Here is a 22,193-nt window from a genome sequence, read left to right as displayed (position 1 = left end):
CGGTTCAGATAAGTTTTTTTACTTCTCGTTGCTTTTTTTCTCCAGTCGTGGCTCTGCAAGGTCTAGCTGAAGCTGTTGCTTAGCTACAGAGACGCTTGCGAGCTACGCCGACTGTTTTGAAGCTGTTGCTAAGCAACAGGCTTTGTTGCTTCACACGGAGCTCAGAAGCTCCGTATGTTTTAACATTAGCGCTGGTTTCTCCGGCAGTTTTGATGGAACGGCAACAGCTCGGTCCCGTCAGTGCCGGATACCAGAAAGTTTCCTGTATGAGGAGAGATTGGGTCGATTGGGCTTATACTCGCTGGAGTTTAGAAGAATGAGAGGGGATCTCATTGAAACTTATAAAATTCTAACAGGACTAGACAGACTAGATGCAGGAAGGATGTTCCCGATGGCCGGGGAGTCCAGAACCAGGGGTCACAGTCTAAGGATAAGGGGTAAGCCATTTAGGACAGAGATGAGGAGGAATTTCTTCACCCAGAGAGTGGTGAACCTGTGGAATTCTCTACCACAGAAGGCAGTAGAGGCCAATTCATTAAATATATTCAAGAAGGAGTTAGATATATTTCTTAACGCTAAAGGGATCAAGGGATATGGAGAGAAGGCAGGGACAGGGTACTGAATTTGGATGATCAGCCATGATCTCATTGAATGGCGGAGCAGGCTCGAGGGGCCGAATGGCCTACTCCTGCTCCTATCTTCTATGTTTCTATGTTTCTTCTATTTTTCTATCAGTCAATCAATCTGTTCTCCAACAGGTCGGTAGGATTGTTGAGACGGCGCCCCAGGAGACTGGCAGTGGCTCCATGGAACACGCACCTGCTGTCCTCTCTCAGAATTCCTGCTCCCATCCCTGCCACTCCACCATTGCCCTTGGTGTTGCCTGTCAGCCAGTCAGCCCAGACTGCTGCCGCCCAGACTGAGATGGAAGTCTGAAACCGATCCCTCTAGGCCCAGAGCTGCTCGAGTTTGCCATCCAAGATCATCTGCAGTCTCTCCCACTGAAAGTCAACAACCTTCCACTACACATGCTGTAGCCACTGGGGAAGCATAGGTGCACTAGGAGAGGCAAAGACACATGGAAGACAGTCACTAAGAGAATGCACAAGGGTGGTTTGTTTATTTTTGTATGCATTATATTGTTAGATCCGTGATTCTGAGAGTATGATGTTTTTCAATAACCACACGGATGCTGTAACTTAACAATCAACAGGTGTGTACTGGAGTAGGGTAGTCTCGAGACGGGGTACAGAGGCATGCTCAAGGCTTATATACAGGTGTGGTCACTGCCGGTACTACAGTATACAGGAGCTGTAAAAGTAGTTCTCTCTTAAAGGTACATACACTACAATTCCCCCCTTTTAGATTAGTAGAACCCATAATATTCAAATAACAATTAACACTTTAACATGTACATTAAACAACAATAGTCCATTTATAGATTCAGTCTTTGGGGCGGCTTCCTGATCCTTTCGGGATAGCGCCTTTCCTGAGGTTCTTGTTCTTGGTGCGGAGGCAATTCTGGCCCCTTTTCATCGGTTAGTTCATCGGGTTCCACTGCTACTGGTTCGGAGGTAGATGCTACCGGTATGTCGGGTTCATCCCCAGGTATGCAAGACATGGGGTTGACTCGTTCCTGTGACGCTAAGATCTGATCAACGTGGCTTCTCACAATGTTCTCCCCGGCATCCACTGTGTAAATTAATGGCCCCTGCCGTGTGCATATCGTTCCGGGTTGCCATTTCTCTGTTCAGTAGTCACGGGCCAAGACTCGTTGTCCAACATTGAAGCTCCTTGTCGGCTTCTCATTGATGTGCTGGAATTGTTTATCCTCAACATTTCTTCGCACATTTGGTCTAAGCAAGTCCAGACGAGATTGCAACCTTCGGTTAAAGAACATCATGGCCGGGGTCTGGTTGGTAACTGCATATGTCGCGTTTCGGTAGGCTAATAAGAAATTGTCCACCTTATGCTGTAGTGGAATTTCATCGTCGCACATGGCCTTTATCGCCTTCTTAAAGGTTTGTACGAACCTCTCAGCCAATCCATTTGTGGCTGGATGATACGGGGCGGATGTGTAATGCCTTACCCCATTCCTTCTCATAAATTTTTGAAACTCTTCAGACACAAACTGTGGTCCATTATCAGAGCAAATCTGCTCTGGCAAGCCGTTTCTGGCAAATATGGTCCGTAGGACTGCAATCGTTTTCTCTGTAGTGGTTGAGGACATTTTTATCACCTCAGGCCACTTCGAATGAGCATCCACTGCTATTAAGAACATTGAGTCCATGAATGGACCAGCAAAATCAATATGCACCCGTTGCCATGGAGAGGAGGGCCACTCCCATGGGTGTAGAGGGGCATGTGGTGGTGCATTTTGGACCTTCTGGCATCCTGAGCAGCTCTTGGTTAGGCCTTCGATTTGTTGATCGATTCCCGGCCACCACACATAAGCCCTAGCAAAGCTTTTCATTTTCACTCCCCCCAGATGACCTTCATGTAGCTCATTTAGCACTCTCTCCCTTAACTTGGGTGGAATCACCACTCTGGATCCACACATCACTGTCCCCTGGCATACTGACAGCTGTTCTCTTCTGGATGAGAATGCTGGCAACAGTGAGTCGCCATGTGTTGGCCATCCCCTCACCGTCAAATCATATACCCGAGGCAGCGTCGGATCATTGCGGGTCTCCTTCTCAATATCCGCGTTCGTTACTGGCAATCGTTCAATTATTGACGAATAAAATAGCTTGATAGGGTCCACTGCTGGTGCTTCCTCCACAGTAGGCAGTGGCAGGCGCGATAGCCCATCAGCGTTTCCATGCTGTTTCGTGTCTTTATATTCTATTTCATATTGATTCGCCCCTAGAAACAGGGACCATCTTTGTAACCGTTGTGCTGTCATCACTGGAACGCCCTTCTTAGGACTAAAGATGGAGACAAGTGGTTGGTGGTCAGTCAGCAAGGTGAACTTCTGCCCATGCAGATAGTAGTTGAATTTTTTTACTCCCCATACTAGGCTGAGGGCCTCCCTGTTAATCTGGGCGTAGTTGCGCTCGGCTGACGTTAGTGACCGAGACGCAAAGGCTACTGGCCTCTCCAACCCGTCTGGGAATTTGTGCGACAGCACCACTCCAATACCATAGGGTGATGCATCACATGCCAAACGAATTGGTAGTGCTGGGTTGAAATGGGCCAACACCTCTTTTGATGTGATCAATTCTTTACACTTCTGGAAAGCTCGTCGATGTTCGTCATTCCACTTCCATGGTACCCCTGTTTGCAGTAGGGTGTTCAGTGGGTGTAATACCGTGGACAAATTTGGTAAGAACTTATGGTAGAAGTTTACCAGCCCGAGGAACGACTTCAGTTGTGACACATTTTCCAGTGCTGGAGCCTTGACTACTGCCTCAATCTTTTCAGGGGACTTATGTAACCCCTCTTCATCGATGACGTGGCCACAATACGAGATCTGCTTCTGGAAAAACTCGCACTTGTGGCGATTAGCTCGTAGCCCATATTCCTTTAATCTGGTGAGCACCTTCTCCAAGTTGGCGAGATGATCACTCATTTTCGCCCGTGACCAGGATGTCGTCCAAATAACACTGGGTCCCCGGAATCCCTTGCAGGACTTGATCCATCGCCCTTTGCCAAATAGCTGGAGCCGATGCTACCCCGAACACCAGCCGGTTGTATTGATAAAGACCTTTATGAGTGTTAATCGTAAGGTACTGTTTCGAGGCTTCTTCTACTTCCATTTGCAACTACACGTGGGCTAGATCAATTTTGGTGAAGCGTTTACCTCCAGATAGCGAGGCGAAAATATCCTCAATTCGTGGAAGCGGATATTGTACCGTGTGAAGGACTGGGTTCACTGTCACCTTAAAATCCCCACAGATGCGGACCTTCTTGGGTTCCCCAGGCGTATTAATCAACGACCTCTTCATTACAGGAACGATGGGTGTAGCCCACTCGCTCCAGTCTACTTTGGACAGTACTCCTGCACATTCCAACCCTTCCAGCTCTGCTTCGACAGCTGGTTTGATCGCATAAGGCACTGGTCTGGCCTTAAGAAACTTTGGGCTTGCATTTTCCTCTATTTTAATCGTTGCTGTTATGCCTTTTAGTGTTCCGAGTCCGTCCTGGAACACTTCTTTTGCGTCAGTTAGCATTTTTGACAGTCGTCCAGGTGTGACGTCGTCATCCTTTTTGGCCTCAACCTTCAGTGCCTGTATGGAATGCCAATCTAATTGTATCTTCCGGATCCATTCACATCCTAGCAGTGGTGGTCCTCCATCTAGCAATACATATATATCCATTTTAGGTATTTCCTGGCCTTTATATATCACTTTCACCCTTATTTTTCCTTTGGGGTAGACTTTTTGCCCCGTGTATGTCTTCAAGACAATCTCTGTAGCTTTCAAGGGTATATGTGAAAATGGCCACTTGTAGTCCCTTTGGTTTATGACTGTTAGGGCTGATCCTGTGTCCAATTCCATTTTCACTTGGACTCCGTCTATCTTGAGTGTAACCCAGATAGTCTGGTGATCCTCCATTTTGGTTACCTTATGTAGTTTCAGACAACCCAGCTCCTTGCTTCTGGAGTCTGTGTCACTTTTCTGTTCATCTGAACTACTGTCCATCACCTGGTGTATCTTTTTGTACTTCTCCTGTGGAGATTTCTTACTGTTGGTTTTCTTCCCAGACCTGCAGACTCTTGCTATGTGTCCTGCTTTTCCACAGTGTCTGCACACTTGGTCCTTGAACCAACAATCCTTCTGGTCATGTGTTGTTCTGCCGCAGCGATAACACTTCCCTGTTCCATAGGACATTTCATTGGTGCCATATTCTTGCGGTCTCCGTTGTATCTCTGCAGCGCCCCTTGCGGCTGCTTCGTGTGATACTGCCATACTGAAAGCCTTGTCCAGCGTAAGATCCTTTTCTGATAGAAGCCGTTTCTGGGTTCCTTCACTTTGCAGCCCACACACAAACTTGTCCCTTAACGTATCTGCTAGTCCCGCTCCAAACTGGCAGTGTTTCGATAGCTTGCGCAGTTCTGTTAGCTACTCAGCATTGCTTTCATCTTTGTGTTGGTTCCTTTTATGGAACTTAAATCGTTCTGCTATCAGCAGCGGTGTGGGGTTTAAGTGGTCCTGTAGGATTTCTACTATGCTTTCGAAATTCTTGTTCACCGGCTTCTCTGGGGTTATTAGGTTTTGCAGTAACCCATAAGTTTTTGCACCCATGGAATTTAACAAAACCAGTGCTTTCCTAGCATCTGGCACTTCATTCGCCCTGCAGTACACCTCAATACGTTTCACATATGTCGCCCAATCTTCGACTTCATTGTCGAACGTAGAGATACTGCCACTCTTCGGCATCCCTGGGTGTGATTTAACTGTCAAAAATGGCATCTCCCGCGCTTCCCCTTCTTCTCTGCTGGCACAAAATGGCGTCTCCCGTGCTTTCCTTCCTTCCCGCGCTCACCCTTCTTCTCCGTTGTGGCTTCTAATAATGGCGTCTCCCGCGCTCTCCCTTCTTCTCCCCGCAGACACTGTTCAGCTCTTGAGCCCTGGCTGTGCTCTGTGCGTTTTTTTTTTTGTGCGCCTTTCCCGTTTCCGCCGCTCGGTCCTGAACCCGGCTGTTGCTTTACCCTCTCTCTCTCCATTTTGTTTTTCCTCGACACTGCTCGGTTTTCAACCCCCGGCTGCGCCCTGTGCGCTTCACCCTCTGTCTTACCCCGTCGATGCTGCTCGGCTTTCTCTCCGCCGTCGGTCGGCTCCAGCCGCCGCTGTCCGGGAAGGGTCTGCGCTGTACCTGTCGTCAGTCTGTTGCTGATCGTCGTGGCTGGGGAACCAAGCCCGGCTCTCCACAGCCTCCCCTGCGATGTTCACTCTCTGCCAGACGACTGGGCGGTTGCTCGTGGTCGACGCCCGTGTTTCTGGCCTCGACTTTCTTCCACCGCCCTCCCGGAGCGAATCCTCGAAGGGAAATGCAGAGTTGCAGGTAGATTCGAATCGACACTCGTCGCCACTGTTAGATCCGTGATTCTGAGAGTATGATGCTTTTCAATAACCACACGGATGCTGTAACTTAACAATCAACAGGTGTTTACTGGAGTAGGGTAGTCTCGAGACTGAGGTACAGAGGCATGCTCAAGGCTTATATACAGGTGTGATCACTGCCGGTACTACTGTATACAGGAGCTGTAAAAGTAGTTCTCTCTTAAAGGTACATACACTACATATATCATGACTGAATTCATAAAATTAGATTGAAATGTTCATTTTCTGGAAGTTTTTATTTTTGTGTTGTTGGAAAGATGGTCAGTGACAGAGGAAAGTTAAGGAGTTTTATTTAGTCGCTCATGGGATGCGGGTATCACTGGCAAGGCCAGCATTTATTGCCCATCCCTAGTTGCCCTTGAGAAGGTGGTGGTGAGCCGCCTTCTTGAACCGCTGCAGTCCGTGTGCTGAAGGTACTCCCACAGTGCTGTTAGGAAGGGAGTTCCAGGATTTTGATCCAGCGACGATGAAGGATCGGCGATATACTTCCAAATCAGGATGGTTGTAATTTGGAGGGGAACTTGCAGGTGTTGGTGTTCCCATGTGCCTGCTGCCCTTGTCCTTCTATATGGTAGAGGTCGCAGATTTCGGAGGTGCTGTCGAAGAAGCCTTGGCAAGTTGCTGCAGTGCATCTTGTAGATGGTACACACTGCAGCCACGGTACGCCAGTGGTGGAGGGAGTGAATGTTTAAGGTGATGGATTGGGTGCCAATCAAGTGAGCTGCTTTGTCCTGGATGGTGTCAAGTTTCTTGAGTGTTGTTGGAGCTGCACTCATCCAGGCAAGTGGAGAGTGTTCCATCACACTCCTTACTTGTGCCTTGTAGATGGTGGAAAGGCTTTGGGGAGTCAGGAGGTGAAAAACTCGCCCCAGCATACCCAGCCTCTGACCTGCTTTTGTTGCCACAGTATTTATGTGGCTGGTCCAGTTAAGTTTCTGGTCAATGGTGACCCCCAGGATGTTGATGGTGGGGGTTTCGGCGATGATAATGCCATTGAATGTCATGGGGTGATGGTTAGACTCTCGATTGTTGGAGATAGTTTGCTTGGCACTTGTGTGGCGCGAATTTTGCTTGCATTTTATCAGCCCAAGCCTGAATGTCGTCCAGGTCTTGCTGCATGCGGGCATGGACTGCTTCAATATCTGGGGAGTTGCAAATAGAACTGTGCTCTGTGCAATCCTCAGCAAACATCCCCACTTCTGACCTTATGATGGAAGGAAGGTTATTGATGAAGCAGCTGAAGATGGTTGGGCCTAGGACACGGCCCTGAGGAGTGTGGGACTGTTGGTGAATGGGGAGGTGTGATTGAGGTTACTGGTATCACTCCTGAATTATTTGATCACGTAGAGCCTGGGCAGAAAGGGGTGTCTACATTGTAGCCTCCCTTCCTCTTCCTGTTGCTCCACTTCACGTTGCACTTCCTCCTCTTCCTCCTTCATCACTTCTTCCCCCTCCTCCTCATGCTCCTGCTCCTCAGCTTCTTGCCTGATAGGTGGTGACAAGGGCTGTTTCCTCACAATGGCCAGGTTGTGCAGCATACAGCAGACCACCACAAATCTTGATACCCGCTCAGCTGAGTACTGCAGGGCTCCTCCAGAGCAGACCAGGCTACGGAAATGCTGCTTGAGGACGCCGCTGGTGTGCTCTATTGTGTTCCTTGTTGCAGGATGGCTCTCATTGTAGGTCTACTGTGCACGTGTGCGTGGTTTCCGGACAGGAGTCATGAGCCATGTCATGCGTGGATAATCCTTGTCGCCCAATAGCCAGCCTTTGACTTGCCGTGGTGGGTCAAATACAGCTGGCACAGAGGACTGCGGCAGAATGAAGGAATTTTGACTACTGCCAGGATAACGGACATTCGCCTGCATGATAAGAAAATAAGGAATAGGAGCAGGAGTAGGCCATTGGCCCTTTGAGCCTGCTCTGCCATTCAATAAGATCATGGCTGATCTTCTATCTCAGCTCCACTTTCCTGCACTATCCCCATATCCCTTGATTCCGTTAATATTCAAAAATCTATCAATCTCTGTCTTGAATATACTCAACGACTGAGCCTCCACAGCCCTCTGGGGTAGAGAATTCCAAAGATTCACCACTCTCTGAGTGAAGAAATTTCTCCTCATCTCAGTCCTAAATGGCTGACCCCTTATTCTGAGACTGTGACCCCTGGTTCTAGACTCCCCAGCCAGGGGAAACATCCTCCCTGCATCTACCCTTTTAAGAATTTTGCAGGTTTCAATGAGATCACCTCTCATTCTTCTAAACTCTAGAGAATATAGGCCTAGACTACTCAATCTCTCCTCATAGGACAATCCCCCCATCCCAGGAACCAGTCTGGTGAACCTTCGTTGCACTCCCTCTATGGCAATTATATCCTTCCTTAGGTAAAACGACCAAAACTGTACACAATACTCCAGGTGTGGTCTCACCAGGGCCCTATATAATTGCAGTAAGACGTCTTTAGTCTTATACTCAAATCCTCTGGTAATAAAGGCCAACATACCATTTGCTTTCCTAATTGCTTGCTGTACCTGCATGTTAACTTTCAATGATTCGTGTACATGGACACCCAGGTCCTTCTGAACACCAACATTTCCCAATCTCTCACCATTTAAAAAATACTCTGCTTTTCTATTTTTCCTACCAAAGTGGATAACTTCACATTTCTCCACATTATATTCCATTTGCCATGTTCTTGCCCATTCACCTAGCCTGTCTATATCCCCTTGAAGCCTCTTTGCATCCTCCTCACAACTTACATTCCCACCTAGCTTTGTATCATCAGCAAACTTGGATATATTACATTTGGTCCCCTCATCCAAATCATTGATGTAGATTGTGAATGGCTGAGGCCCAAGCACTGATCCGTGCGGTACCCCACTAGTTACAGCCTGCCAATCCGAAAATGACCCATTTATTCCTACTCTCTGTTTTCTGTCCGTTAACCAATCCTCAATCCATGCTAGTATATTACCCCCAATCCCATGAGCACTAATATTGTTTAATAACCTATTGTGTAGCACCTTATCGAATATCTTCTGAAAATCCAAATACACCACATCCCCCTTATCAATTCTATTAGTTACAACCTCAAAAAACTCTAACAAATTTGTCAAACACGATTTCCCTTTCATAAATCCATGTTGACTCTGCCCAATCCTATTATTATTTTCTCAGTGCCCTGTTACCACGTCCTTGATAATAGATTCTAGCATTTTCCTTACTCCTGTTGTGAGGCTAACTGGTCTGTAGTTCCCCATTTTCTCTCTCTCTCCTTTCTTAAATACCGGGGTTCCATTTGCTATCTTCCAATCCGCGGGAACCGTTCTAGAATCTATTTTGGAAAATGACAACCAATGCATCCACTATCTCTATAGCCAACTCTTTCAAAACCCTAGGATGTAGGCCATCAGGTCCAGGGGATTTATCGGCTTTCAGTCCCATTCATTTCTCCAGTACTACTTTTTTACTAATACTAATATCTTTGAGTTCCTCATTCTCGCTAGACCCTTGGTTCTCCACTATTTCCAGGATGTTTCTGCATCTTCTTCCGTGAAGACAGACACAAAGGGCTGGATTTTGTCAGCCCCGCGGAGGCGAGTATGGAGGTGGGACTGCCGGTAAAGTTGCAGGATTTGGGGGCGGATGGCAAACCCACCCCCATCCCGCCTCCGTGCCCTCTTGCCAGGAGGCAGGAAGCCGTCCTGCCCCGGGTCCCGTCTCCTCGAGGGCCTTAACTGCCTGTTACAGTTAGTTAACAGGCAGAAAATAGGATTATCCCCATTTTTAGCTCTGAAGTGCAGTCTTCCCGACCTCGGAGAACCCCACCAGGGTGTAGGAGATGAGAAGGAGGTCTACAGGAGTCAGAGGTGTCTGAAAGTGAGATGTAGAGGTGAATGATGGGTGCAAGTGTGGAGTGGTAAGTATGTAAGGTAAGTGTTATAAAATGTTCACCTACCTTTGTTTCTGCCTACAGCCTTCAGCCGCTGTGGATCTGGAGTCCCGACATCTTCATTGTAGATTTCATAGACTAGCTGTTGGATCCTCCGACCCAACAGCCAGGTGATTTCTGCAAAGTTGAAAGGTTTTGATGAGTCCTGAACACAAGGACTCATCAAACTACACAGAATGTCAGTGTTTGACAGCTTCACAGCTGACATTTCTTCTTTCAAAAAAACTTGACAGATGGCACGTCAGATGTTGACGTGCTCTGTCAATGACGTCCCCCTAATTGGCCTGCTGAGCCAGCTGGGTGGGTTTAACAAGGTCTGTCAGGTGAAAATCCCTCTGGTTGGCCAGAAGCTGATGGAGGCGGGATTGAAAGCTGGCAAGCAGCAGTCCCGCCTCCAAAAGCTTCCCATTGACAAAATCCAGCCCGATGTATTTGTTTAATTTCTCTGCCATTTCCTTATTCTCCATTATAATTTCTCTTGGCTCAGCCTGTAAGGGACCCACATTTACTTTCGCTAATCTTTTCCTTTTTACATACCTATAGAAGCTTTTACAGTCTGTTTTTATATCTCTCGTTAGTTTACTCTCATATTCTATTTTCCCTTTCTTTATCAATTTCTTGGTCCTCCTTTGCTGAATTCTAAAATCCTCCCAATCCTCAGGCTTACTGCTCTTTTTGGCAGCATTATAAGCCTCTTCCTTTGATCTAATACTATCTTTAACTTCTCGTCAGCCACGGTTGGACCACTTTTCCTGTGGGGTTTTTGTGCCTTAAAGGAATGTATATTTGTTGCTCGTCCACTGTCATACCTTTTAATGTAGTTTCCCAATCTACCTTAGCCAACTCGTCCCTCATACCTATGTAGTTTGCTTTGTTTAGATTTAAGACCCTAGTTTTGGATTTAACTAAATCACTTCCAACCTCAATATAAAATTCTATTATATTATGGTCACTCTTCCCTAAAGGCTGCCTGTGGTCACAATACCAGCTACACACTGAGGGAGTGGACTCCTTTTGGTTGATGAGTTCACATGAGGCGCATGCAAGGCAATGTGCATGCAGTCAATGGCAACCTGCACCTTGGGGAAGCCTGCAATCCATTCAAACCCTTATGCTCGCACCACCTGCTTGTCTCTGGCAGGAGAGAATGAGATTGAACTGTTGTTCTGTGTATAGAGAGCCTCAGTGACGTCCCTTATGCAGCAGTGTACCGCAAACTGCGAGATGTTGCTTATATCTCCTTCAGCAGCCTGGAAGGAGCCAGACGCATAAAGGTTCAGAGCTATGGTCACCTTGACAGCCACAGGCAATGCTGTCCTTGAGGCTGCAGTCATGGCTGCAGCAGTTGGCAGATTTCAGTCATGACCTCTTTTGTGAAGTGAAGATGCCTTGGTCATCACTGAAGATAAGGCAAGAGAGTTGCTTCCTAAAGATTCTCGGCGGATATGGCCTCCTGCTGAGGGCCCTTCTCCCCCTCCTCCTCCTCCCTCTTCTAGCAGCTTGTCCTGCTCTGCATGGCCTCTCCTCATTCTCCCAGTTATGCTCAATTCCTAGAGGAAGCCCTACCAGGCCACCAACGTCTGGAAGCAACTTCTTTCAGCACAAGCTTCTAAATGAGCAGAAAAATACTTCAACACCAACCAGACCATTCTCTGTCGACTATTGAAACATTAGCCAAGTATAGCAAAGCTCCAAAAACACGTACAATCGCACCAGCATCCAGAAGAAATAATCCAGCAACTAACCTGTAAGTAGTTCATGATCCCTTTAAATAGTGCTGGTGGGGGGTCCTTCATTGCGTTTAATGTCATGTTCAACTGTGCGAGGTTAAGACAGGGCGTAGGCTGGAGTGTACAGTTGGAAAATGGCAGCACTGGCATCAAATCAGCATTGCACACTGATTCGTATCATGATCTGCCTGCTCTGCATGCTGTTGGTGGTCATTAGGTGCGCGTGCCTAGATAGCATCTAGCGCACATCCCTCCAGAAGTGTGCACGCGCATCTTGAACCCCATTTTCGAGCATTAGGTGGCTGCGTAGCACCTAAAAAAACAGGTGCTACACAGCCCAATTTAACCCCCAATCTGTTTTAGTGATGTTGGTTGAGGGATAAATATTGGACTCCCTGCTCTTCTTCAAAACAGTGCCATGAGATCTTTTATGTCCACCTGAAAGTTTAGTATCTCATCTGAAAGACAGTCCCTCCCTCAGTACTACATTGGAGTGTCAGCCTAGATTACATGCTCACATATTTGGAGTGGGATTGTGAACTCACAACTTTCTGATTTTAAGGCGAGAGTGCTGCCAACTGAGCCATGGCTGACACCAAGGCATTGCTGCTTGCGTAGACATTTAAGCAGGAAGTGGCACACCTGAAATCTCACAGGAATAATATCAGCAACCGAGAGTTAAAGGACTCGGTGAGCTCTGCAATTTCAGATGACCCCAATTTAACCCCGTGGAGATTCTGTCCTGCACCCGTTTTAAGAAAATAACCAGGGATATTCCAATTGCTCGAAATAAACAGAACTCTGAGATCTAAATTCCAGCTGATGTCTTTCTTTTCTTGATGGTTTGGCACACTGCAATCGTTGGCTGTTTACATGCTTCTTTGATATAAGGCTCTCTTGTGCCTTGCTTGTAGGTGTCGGTGGGTGAGGGGGAGAATCCATTACATCAGTGACTTATTACTGACGCTCCCCTGACTCTTTATTAGATGAGTGTTGAATGGATGATCTTGGCACAAAGGTGATCCCAGAGGGGTAAGGAACCTGTCAACAAACTGAAATGTTCCATCCAGTTCTACAATGGCGGCCTATACTTTTACCCGAACTCTTGTTCACCTTTATTGTGTTAAGTCATTGAATTTACAGTGAGAAGTTCTATTATTTTTTCTCTGTTAAATTCCACTAGATGTCAGCCATGGCTCAGTAGTAGCACCCTCGCCTCTGAATCAGAAAGCCCCGCTTGGATATAAAATCCAAGCTTGGGTATAAAATCTAGACCAAAACTCCCAGTTCAGCACTGTCAGAGGTGCCATTTTTACGGATGAGATGTTAAACCGAGGCCCCATCTGCTCTCTCAGGTGGATGTAAAAGATCCCATGGCACTATTTCGAAGAAGAGCAGAGGAATTCTGCCCGGTGGCCTGGTGAATATTTATCCCTCAACCGACATCAGTAAAAAACAGGTTATCTGATCTTCTCACATTGCTGTTTGTGGGACCTTGCTGTGTGCAAATTGGTTGCCACATTTCCTACATTACAGCAGGGACTACACTTCAAAAGTAGTGTAAAGCACTTTGGGACATCACCAGGTCGTGATAGGTGCTATATAATTGCAAGTTCTTTCTTTTCTTTAATTGTGTGGATGTTAAAGATTTAATTTCAGAAAAGGGACAACTCAGAATATTTAGTGCTAAAGTTTTAGTGCTATAAAATTGGGTGAGATCAGTAACAGTGATAATGTGGCTCCCTCTACGTAACAAGATTTGCCTATGTAACAATAGTGACTGTACTTCAAGAAAGAAATACAGAAGAAACGAAAGAACTTGCCTGTGCTATTAAAGTACTTGCCTTGTAATGAGCACCCTCTTAATGGGGACATTCATTCCCGGTCCACAGTGCTTGCTCATGGAACCTGACCAAAGAAAACATTCCATACCAAAAAAAAGGGTGAATAGGACTTTATCCCTATCCACTATATCCCCATTTTAACTTTTTGGAGCCGATTTTGTGTTGTATTGCAGCATAAAGTTTGCATTCTACATATTGACTACGTGAAGCCACTTGGCCAAGTCCATTTTGTAAGTCGGAGACTTGCGATGTTTTTCTTGGAGGCTGACCCATGGTATCAGAGGATCAGAGTTGTGAGGAAAGAGTGGAGAGACGTGACCTCTTCAGAACGATACGAGGCAACTAAGGGGGGACTTTATAGAGGTATATAAGATAGGACACGATCTAGAAAGAGTACACCTGGAACACTATAGAAAGAAAGATCTTGCATTTATATAGCACCTTTCATGACCTCAGAATGTCCCAAAGCGCTTTACAACCAATGAAGTGCTTTTGAAGTGTAGTCACTGTTGTAATGTAGGAAACACGACAGCCAATTTGCGCACAGCAAGTTCCCACAAACAGCAATGTGATAATGACCAGATAATTTGCTTTAATGATTTTGGTTGGCTAGGTCACCAGGGAGAGTGACCCTGTTCTTCTTCGGGATCTTTTACACCCACCTGAGCTAAATTAAACATCTCATCTGAAAGACGGCACCTCAGACAGTGCAGCACTCCCTCAGCACTGCACTGGAGTGTCAGCCTGGATTTTGTGTTCAAGTCTCTGGAGTGGCTCTCTGAACCCGTGACCTTCTGACTCAGAAGTGAGAGTGCTACCCACTGAGTCACAGCTGACAAATTAAAGTTAAAACTACTTCAAACTAAACCGTAGGACAACAGGACAATGTTCAAGTTGGTGATAACAACAGCAACTCGCATTTATATAGCGCCTTTAAAACATAGTAAAACATCCCAAGACGCTTCACAGGAGCGTTATCAGTCAAAATTTGACACCGAGCCACAAAAGGAGATATTAGGACAGGAGGTGGGTTTTAAAGAGCATATTAAAAGAGGAGAGAGAGGCGGAGAGGTTTAGTGAAGGAATTCCAGACCTAGGCAGCTGAAGGCACGGCCACCAGTGGTGGGGCGAAGAAAATCGGGGATGGACAAGAGGCCAGAATTATAGATTTTTCTGGATGGATGAGCTAAGCTGGGATGCAGATCCTTCTTTCCTCGTCCACATTTATCTGCTGCATCTGGACTTTCCCTCGGAACTTCTCCCGAACTCCTGCCACATCTCTGGGGGGGCCCCCTGGTGAAACGGCATAGACGGCCGCTTCAAGCCATTTCTGCAGGGCTTACATCGATCTCTCACGGATGTTCTGACAGGTGATGAGAAAAACTCCACCCTGTGATCTATGGGCACAGAAATGAAAAGTTTTCTTCAAGTAAGCACAAATCTAAAGTCACTTTGATTATTAGGTGCCTGAAGAGTGACTGCGTGGCTCCCCTGGTAGCACGCTCCATGCTGGGTCTGAAGCTTGTGGCTTTAAGCCCCATCCCAGGGGCTTATGCTCGTAAAGTAGGCTGACAATCCTGGCCCCTTTGGAGGAGATGCTAACCCGAGGCCCTGTCAGCCAGTAGTTCCAAAAATACGATTCAGAGAAGAACAGGGAGTCCTCCCAGTGTTGTGGCCGACAGTCCTCCCTCAAACAACACCATCAAAACCAGATAAATTGGTCTTTCATTTCACTGCTGTTTCTGGCAGTTTGATGTGTGCACATTGGCTGCCTACAGAAAGTAAATCAGGGTGAGGTGCTTTGAGTCATCTAAGTTTGATAAGCTGTTACAATGCAAGTTTTATTATTTAAAATAATTCATGATTGACCCGATGTAAATTAAAGCAACGAATGGCAAATTGTCTGGAGTCTACTAATCTTACCTGCAGTAATGTTACCATTTATAATAGTGTTGTATCTTGACAGTGATGTCACTTTTGTATTTATTTATCTATCTACTTCTCTTTAAATAATCATGTGACCTGACCTCTAGGGCAGCCTTAGAAAATTTAACATTTTAATAACATTTAAAATGGGCTCCTCATCCGGCTATTCCTCCTGGGAGTCAGTGTGACTCCAAAGGAAGATTTGGCCTGATGGATATAACTGCTCCCTCCCAGTGGAGCCTCGCTCACAGGGAGTACAGGCTGGAGATAGGGCTACTAGGTATAGATTCATAGAATCATACAGCACGGAAGGAGGCCATTCGGCCCATCATGCCTGTGCCGGCTCTTTGAAAGAGCTATCCAATTACTCCCACTCCCCTGCTCTTTCCCTATAGTCCTGTAAATGTTTTCCCTTAAAGTATTTATCCAATTCCCTTTTGAAAGATGCTATTGAATCTGCTTCCACCACCCTTTCAAGCAGTGCATTCCAGATTACAACAACTCACTGCAAAAAAAATGTTACCTCATGTCACCTGTTTTTTTTGCCAATCACTTTAAATCTGTGCCCTCTGGTTACCAACCCTTCTGCCACTGGAAACAGTTTCTCCTTATTTACCCTTCATGATTTTGAACACCTTAGTTAAATCTCCTCTGAACCTTCTCTGCTCTAAGGAGAACAACCTCAACTTCTCCAGTCTCTACAAATAACTGAAATCCCTCACTCCTGGTACCATTCTAGTAAATCTCTTCTGCAGCCTCTGTAAGCCCTTGACATCCGTCTTAAGGTGTGGTACCCAGAATTTAACACAATACTCCAGCTGTAGCCTAACTAGTGTTTTATAAAGGTTTGGCACAACTTCCTTGCTTTTGTACTCTGTGCTTTAGAAACATATATTATCTATCTATCTATATCGATCTATCTATCTATCTATCTATCTGTCTGTCTGTCTGTCTGTCTCTCTTTCTATAACCATCTGACCTGACCTCAGGGCAGTGTCCTAGGCCCAACCATCTTTAGCTGCTTTATCAATGACCTTCCCTCCATCGTAAGGTCAGAAGTGGGGATGTTCATTGATGAATTCACAATGTTCAGTTCCATTCGCAATTCCTCAGCTAATGAAGCAGTCCATGCCCGCATGCAGCAAGACCTGGACAGCATCCAGGCTTGGGCTGATAAGTGGCAGGTAACTTTCACGCCACACAGTGCCAGGCAATAACCATCTCCAACAAGAGAGCGTCTAACCACCTTCCCTTGACTTTCAATGGCATTACTGTTGTTGAATCCCTCACCACCAACATCCTGGGGGTCACCATTGACCAGAAACTTAACTGGACCAGCCAAATAAATACTGTGGATACAAGAGTAGATCAGAGGCTGTGTATTCTGTGGCGAGTGTCTCACCCCTTACTCTCGAATGAAGACAGATGCAACGTATTCATTCAGTACCTCGGCCGTGCCCTCTGACTCCACAAGAAGATCTCCTTTTTTGTCCATAATCGGCCCCAGCCTTCCTTTGACTACATTTTTACGATTTATATAGAAGGCCCAATTCACCAACCTTCACCCTGTACAAGCAGAGCTCCACACTGGCAGTGCAGGGAGTTTGAAACACATTTATAAAAGTTGTTTTTCTTTCTTTTCTTGCCAATTTTGCCCCTTTCCTTTATTCTAAAGTCATTGACTCCTTGCTGGGGGACAGCTCCATGGGCCGCACATACACACATTGACCAGCAAGGGTCACTGGTTAGGGATCAGGGGCAGGAATGCCAGCTGATTTTCTTGGCCCCATTCTTGGCCCTCAGGGTGCTGAGGGCAGGTTTGCCACCCCGTTCAGTGCAGCAGCTGAGATCGACCAATTCAAATTTCTCAAACCATGAATTCTGTAGCACAGACTACTTCGCATAAGCTTATTTTGCAGAATGACAATTATCTGGCTGCAGAATGGATAACGAACTGGCTGTAGAATGGATAACTAGCTGGCTGCAGAATTGATAACTAGCAGAAAGTAGAATGGGAAAAAAACAGAATGTAGAATGGATAACTAGCTGGCTGCAGAACGGATAACTAGCTGGCTGCAGAATGGATAACTAGCAGAATGTAGAATGGATAACTAGCTGGCTGTAGAATAGATAACTAGCTGGCTGCAGAATGGATAACTAGCAGAAAGTAGAATGGATAACTAGCTGAAAGTAGAATGGCTAACTAGCTGGCTGTAGAATGGATAACTAGCTGGCTGTAGAATAGATAACTAGCAGGCTGTAGAATGGAAAACTAGCAGAAAGTAGAATGGATAACTAGCTGGCTGTAGAATGGATAACTATCTGGCTGCAGAATGGATAACCAGCTGAATGTAGAATGGATAACTAGCTGGCTGTAGAATGGATAACCAGCTGAATGTAGAATGGATAACTAGCTGGCTGTAGAATGGATAACTAGCAGAATGTAGAATGGATAACTAGTTGGCTGCAGAATGGATAACATGCTGGCTGTAGAATGGATAACTAGCTGGCTGCAGAATGGATAACTAGCAGAATATAAAATGAATAACTATCTGGCTGCAGAATGGATAACTAGCAGAATGTAGAATAGATAACTAGCTGGCTGTAGAATGGATAACTAGCAGAATGTAGAATAGATAACTAGCTGGCTGTAGAATGGAAAAACTAGCACAATGTAGAAAAGATAAGAAGCTGGCTGTAGAATGGATAACTAGCTGGCTGTAGAATGGATAACTAGCTGGCTGTAGAATAGATAACTAGCTGGCTGCAGAATGGATAACTAGCAGAATGTAGAACGGATAACTAGCTGGCTGCAGAATGGATAACTAGCTGGCTGCAGAATGTAGAATAGATAACTAGCTGGCTGCAGAATGGATAACTAGCAGCATGTAGAATAGATAACTAGCTGGCTGCAGAATGGATAACTAGCAGAATGTAGAATAGATAACTAGCTGGCTGCAGAATGGATAACTAGCAGAATGTAGAATAGATAACTAGCTGGCTGTAGAATGGATAACTAGCAGAATGTAGAATAGATAACTAGCTGGATGCAGAATGGATAACTAGCAGAATGTAGAATAGATAACTAGCTGGCTGTAGAATGGATAACTAGCTGGCTGTAGAATGGATAACTAGCTGGCAGTAGAATGGATAACTAGCTGGATGTAGAATGGATAACTAGCTGGCTGTAGAATGGATAACTAGCAGAATGTAGAATGGATAACTAGCTGAATGCAGAATGGATAACTAGCAGAATGTAGAATGGATAACTAGCAGAATGTAGACTGGATAACTAGCAGAATGTAGAATGGATAACCAGCAGAATGTAGAATAGATAACTAGCTGGCTGCAAAATGGATAACTAGCAGAATGCAGAATAGATAACTAGCAGAATGTAGAACAGATAACCAGCTGGCTGCAAAATGGATAACTAGCAGAATGTAGAATAGATAACTAGCTGGCTGCAAAATGGATAACTAGCAGAATGTAGAATAGATAACTAGCAGAATGTAGAATAGATAACTAGCTGGCTGCAAAATGGATAACTAGCAGAATGTAGAATAGATAACTAGCTGGCTGCAAAATGGATAACTAGCAGAATGTAGAATGGAAAACTAGCTGGCTGCAAAATGTAGAATAGATAACTAGCTGGCTGCTGAATGGATAACTAGCAGAATGTAGAAAAGATAACTAGCTGGATGTAGAATGGATAACTAGCAGAATGTAGAATAGATAACTAGCTGGCTGTAGAATGGATAACTAGCAGAATGTAGAATAGATAACTAGCTGGCTGCAGAATGGATAACTAGCAGAATGTAGAATAAATAACTATCTGGCTGCAGAATGTAGAATAGATAACTAGCTGGCTGCAAAATGGATAATTAGCATAATGTAGAATAGATAACTAGCAGAATGTAGATAGATAACTAGCTGGCTGAAAAATGGATAATTAGCATAATGTAGAATAGATAACTAGCAGAATGTAGATAGATAACTAGCAGGCTGCAAAATGGATAACTAGCAGAATGTAGAATAGATAACTAGCTGGCTGCAAAATGGATAACTAGCAGAATGTAGAATCGATAACTAGCTGGCTGCAGAATGTAGAATAAATAACTAGCTGGCTGAGAATGGATACCTAGCAGAATGTAGAATAGATAACTAGCTGGCTGTAGAATGGATAACTAGCAGAATGCAGAATAGAAACTAGCTGGCTGCAGAATGGATAACTAGCAGAATGTAGAATAGATAACTAGCTGGCTGCAGAATGGATAACTAGCAGAATGTAGAATAGATAACTATCTGGCTGCAGAATGGATCACAAGCAGAATGAACAATAGATAACTAGCTGCCTGCAGAATGGATAACTAGCAGAATGTAGAATAAATAACTAGCTGGCTGCAGAATGTAGAATAGATAACTAGCTGGCTGCAGCATAGATAACTAGCTGGCTGTGAAATGGATAACTAGCAGAATGTATAATAGATAACTAGCTGGCTGCAGAATGGATAACTAGCAGAATGTAGAATAGGTAACTAGCTGGCTGTAGAATAGATAACTAGCTGGCTACACAATGGATAACTAGCTGGCTGCAGAATGGATAACTAGCAGAATGTAGAATAGATAACTAGCTGGCTGTAGAATGGATAACTAGCTGGCTGTAGAATGGATAACTAGCTGGCTGCAGACTGGATAACGAGCAGAATGTTGAATGGATAACCAGCTGGCTGCAGAATGGATAACTAGCTGGCGGCAGAACTAACAGAATATAGAATGGATAACTAGCTGGCTGTAGAATAGATAACTAGCTGGCTGTAGAATGGATAACTAGCTGGCTGTAGAATGGATAACTAGCTGGCTGCAGACTGGAATACTAGCAGAATGTTGAATGGATAACTAGCTGGCTGCAGAATGGATAACTAGCTGGCTGTAGAATGGATAACTAGCAGAATGTAGAATGGATAACTAGCTGGCTGCAGAACAGATAACTAGCTGGCTGCAGAATGGATAACTAGCTAGCTGTAGAATGGATAACTAGCAGAATGTAGAATGGATAACTAGCTGGCTGCAGAATGAATAACTAGCAGAATGTAGAATAGATAACTAGCTGGCTGCAGAATGGATAACTAGCAGAATGTAGAATAGATAACTAGCTGGCTGCAGAATGGATAGCTAGCAGAATGTAGAATAGATAACTAGCTGGCTGCAGAATGGATAACTAGCAGAATGTAGAATACATAACTAGCTGGCTGCAGAATGGATAACTAGCAGAATGTAGAATAGATAACTAGCTGGCTGCAGAATGCATAACTAGCAGAATGTAGAATAGATAACTAGCTGGCTGCAGAATGGATAACTAGCCGAATATATAATAGATAACTAGCTGGCTGTGGAATGGATAACAGCAGAATGTAGAATGGATAACTAGCTGGCTGCAGAATAGATAACCAGCTGGCTGCAGAATGGATAACTAGCAGAATGTAGAATAGATAACAAGCTTGCTGCAGAATGGATAAATAGCTGGCTGCAGAATGGATAACAAGCAGAATGCAGAATAGATAACTAGCTGGCTGCAGAATGGATAACTAGCTGGCTGTTGAATGGATAACTAGCAGAATGTTGAATGGATAACTAGCTGGCTGCAGAATGGATGACTAGTAGAATGTAGAATAGATAACTAGCTGGCTGCAGTATGCATAACTAGCAGAATGTAGAATAGATAACTAGCTGGCTGTGTATTGGATAACAGCAGAATGTAGAATGGATAACTAGCTGGCTGCAGAATAGATAACCAGCTGGCTGCAGAATGGAAAACTAGCAGAATGTAGAATAGATAACAAGCTTGCTGCAGAATGGATAAATAGCTGGCTGCAGAATGGATAACAAGCAGAATGCAGAATAGATAACTAGCTGGCTGCAGAATGGATAACTAGCTGGCTGTTGAATGGATAACTAGCAGAATGTTGAATGGATAACTAGCTGGCTGCAGAATGGATAACTAGCAGAATGTACAATAGATAACTAGCTGCGTGAGTAATAGATAAGTAGCAGAATGTAGAATGGATAACTAGCTGGCTGCAGAATGGATAACTAGCAGAATGTAGAATAGATAACTAGCTGGCTGTGGAATGGATAACTAGCAGAATGTAGAATGGATAACTAGCTGGCTGCAGAATGGATATTTAGCTGGCTGCAGAATGAATAACAAGCAGATTGCAGAATAGATAACTAGCTGGCTGCAGAATGGATAACTAGCTGGCTGTAGAATGGATAACTAGCAGAATGTAGAATGGATAACTAGCTGGCTGTGGAGTGGATAACTAGCAGAATGTAGAATGGATAACTAGCTGGCTGCAGAATAGATAACTAGCTGGCTGCAGAATGGATAACTAGCTGGCTGCAGAATGGAAAACTAGCAGAATGTAGAATAGATAACTAGCTGGCTGCAGAATGGATAACTTGCAGAATGTAGAATAGATAACTAGCTGGCTGCAGAATGGATAACTAGCAGAATGTAGAATAGATAACTAGCTGGCTGTAGAATGGATAACTCGCAGAATGTAGAATAGATAACTAGCAGAATGTAGAATAGATAACTAGCTGGCTGCAGAATGGATAACTAGCAGAATGTAGAATAGATAACTAGCTGGCTGTGGAATGGATAACTAGCTGGCTG

Source organism: Somniosus microcephalus, chromosome 4, assembly GCF_052327205.1.
Source record: "Somniosus microcephalus isolate GS21.2 chromosome 4, FLI_Smic_1.0, whole genome shotgun sequence".
NCBI classification, from domain to species: domain Eukaryota; kingdom Metazoa; phylum Chordata; class Chondrichthyes; order Squaliformes; family Somniosidae; genus Somniosus; species Somniosus microcephalus.
The sequence above is the reverse complement of the archived record's forward strand: the minus strand, read 5'-3'. Positions refer to the sequence as shown.